This window comes from Triticum dicoccoides, unplaced genomic scaffold, assembly GCF_002162155.2.
Source record: "Triticum dicoccoides isolate Atlit2015 ecotype Zavitan unplaced genomic scaffold, WEW_v2.0 scaffold87130, whole genome shotgun sequence".
NCBI lineage: Eukaryota > Viridiplantae > Streptophyta > Magnoliopsida > Poales > Poaceae > Triticum > Triticum dicoccoides.
In genome coordinates, this window is record NW_021306546.1 from 1 (window position 1) to 2,782 (window position 2,782).

The 2,782-nt window shown below is 50.1% G+C and overlaps 1 pseudogene; it reads right to left on the reverse strand.

Annotated features, from left to right (window-relative positions):
- Positions 1-3: 3 nt before the first annotated feature.
- On the reverse strand, positions 4-1,306 carry LOC119348156 (annotated as a pseudogene).
- Positions 1,307-2,782: the final 1,476 nt, after the last annotated feature.

Sequence of the window (2,782 nt, forward strand, 5' to 3'; positions counted from 1 at the left end):
GATGCAGAAGATTGCTTGATTCGCAGGTGTCCACAGATCGATAGCTCAATAGTTCAAGCATGTGTCCTGGAGAACAAGTACCAACTTCTCCCTAACCTGTAACAATGGCAAGAATAAGAACCATAGAACAAAAACTGAGCCCTTCCTGCAAAGAGAAAGGAGGCAAATGAAATAATTTGAAACGGACATACTTTTTCAGCCTTGTCGAATTCTGCTTCGCTTCAGGCTGCAGCCTCAAGGTTGATCGGAAATGTGGGGATCGCCCTATTGATGCAGTAGACCTTCCTAACCTGCACCTCGACCTGCCAGTCAAAATGAACACACAAACAATTAATCCGCTAGGCACATCATAACACCCAAACAAACCGAAGATGTAACAAGCATGCACTTCGCGTTCTAAATTAGACGACAATAATTTCGAAATAAATGAGAAACCAGCATCTGACATCGGCATGATGGCCGAGATGACAAACCTGCTGTGTGGTGGCCTTGAGGGGTTCCTTGGGGTGGCTGACGATGCTCTCCTTGCTTAGGGAGGTGGCAAAGCGCACCATCTGTGTGCTGACGCTGGTGTAGGCCCTGGCGACGCGTGCAGGGTGTTCATGCTCTGCCGCAACAGAGTGAATTGCAGAAAACCACCACATTTGGGGTTAGCTTTGCGGAAAACTACCTAGTCCCTAATTATTTGCAAAATGCACCGCGGATTCAGTAAACTTGTTGCAAATAGCACTGATGAGGTGATCTGGCCCGTCTGATCACTTTTTGACAAGTGGGGCCAGATTGTAAGAAGCTGACTTGGAAAAGTTTTGACATACAGGCCCCTGGATCTAAAAATAAAAAGCAATCAGAGCCCCCCTGCTTCGACCCCGTCTGGATCGGGAGAGCCAGAGCCCCTGAGCTACCCACCCCCCGCGCCACTCCGACGACCTCATCGCCGGCGACCACCGCTGCCCTGTCTACCATCTCCTTCCTCCTCCCTTTTCATTTCTTCTCCACCGCTGCCTCGTCTACCATCGGCGACGGCCGGAAAGGCGAGAGGTGAGGCCGCGTTGGCCGGGATTGACGACGCGGGTCGCCATGGCTGTGGATCTCGCCGTCGCGCGCACGGACCTGGCATCAACGACGCCCTCGCACCCGTGACGCGCGCAGAGAGAGGAGAGGAGGAGGCATTCCCCGGCAAGGATGACCTCGTCGACGCAGACGGCCGCGCAGTGGAGGAGGTCCCTGCAAAGAGCTCCTCGACGGTGCCGGTCGGGTCGGGCCCGTGCGCCACCGCGCGGTTGGAGCCGGGCGGTTGCTCGGCCATGGCCTCAGCCGTGCTTGGAGAGCAGCAGGGGATACAGGCCGCCACGGATTCCGACGCCGTCGACATGGCCGTGGCTGCCAGCGGCTGGGCTAGGTAGGGGCGAGGTGCAGGTCATCCCAGAGAAGGAAAGAAAATGGGAGGAGGATGGCGGGGCAGCGGTGGTCGTCGACGTGCTTGTCGGCTGCGGCGAGGTCGCCAGCCCTCCGCCCAGCGCGTCGCTCTAGCGTCGCCGGCCAAGCAGCGCGGCGGAGGCCATGAACCCGACGCCCAGCGCGCCTCTGCCCGAGGGGTGGGGGGCTGATTGCTTTTCTGTTTTAGATCAAGGAGTGTGTGTGTAAATTTTTTGCTCTTACAATCTGATCCCACTTGTCAGAAAGTGATCAAACGGGCCAGATCACCTCATTAGTGCTATTTGCAACAAGTTTACTGAATCCGCGGTGCGTTTTGCAAATAATTAAAGACTAGGTAGTTTTCCGCAAAGCTAATCCTAAATGTGATGGTTTTCTACAATTCACTCGCCGCAACACCACGATGGCCATCTTATTACACGTGGCCTAATTTATGAAGGAATGCCGCCACCAAGTGACTCCAGCGACAACCATGTGATACGGGATTACACGTGGTAAGTAATCAAAACTATTTAATAAAAAGTGACTCGAGCGGCACATACTGGTTTGCTACCTTCCCTCTCCTCTCTCAATATGTTTAGAGCAACTCCAACGTACGACCCCAAACGAATGTCCGTTTTATCCGAATTTCGTCTGTTTGAGGATGGTAATGGAGCGGCGTCCTCCCATATTCTGTGATGCGTTAGCCATACGCTCAACGCGTGGCCGCATCTATTCCGCCCGGTGCCTGTATGCACTATGCACACAATTTTTTTCCCAACACACTTTTTATTTCATCAACGACATTTTAACACATGATAATACATTCACCCATTCTTAACTGGAATAACAAGCCCAAACAAAATAAAAAACACAATTAGGCATTTTAACAGAAAACCAACTTCCATAACTACTTCCATAACTACTTTCATAACTACTTTCATAAGTTGGATTAATATCTTCTCAATGCCTTCATTGTTGATCTGCGGATTCTTGATCTTGTATAATTTTTTCATCTTAAATTCTAAAGAAATAGACATCGCTTCACATATAATCTCATCTCTAGTCTTATTTCTAGCATCTATTCTAGCAACAAGTGCACGGGCATCTATCAAATTTTGCCCAATCAATAAAATCGATGTATTCTTCTTTTCAATACCAAAACTTGCATCCATCCTACATACAAAATTTGCGTATAAGCCAATAGCTATTGAAATTACGTCGAATTCGGAAGCACAATCGAAGCAAAGCAAGCATATACCTTATCATTTTGGTACTTGATGAACACTCACCCTGGATGTTTCAGCGTGGTAGAAACGCGGCGAATGACTTGCCGCGGGCAGTTGTCGGACTTTATGAGTGGCAACGG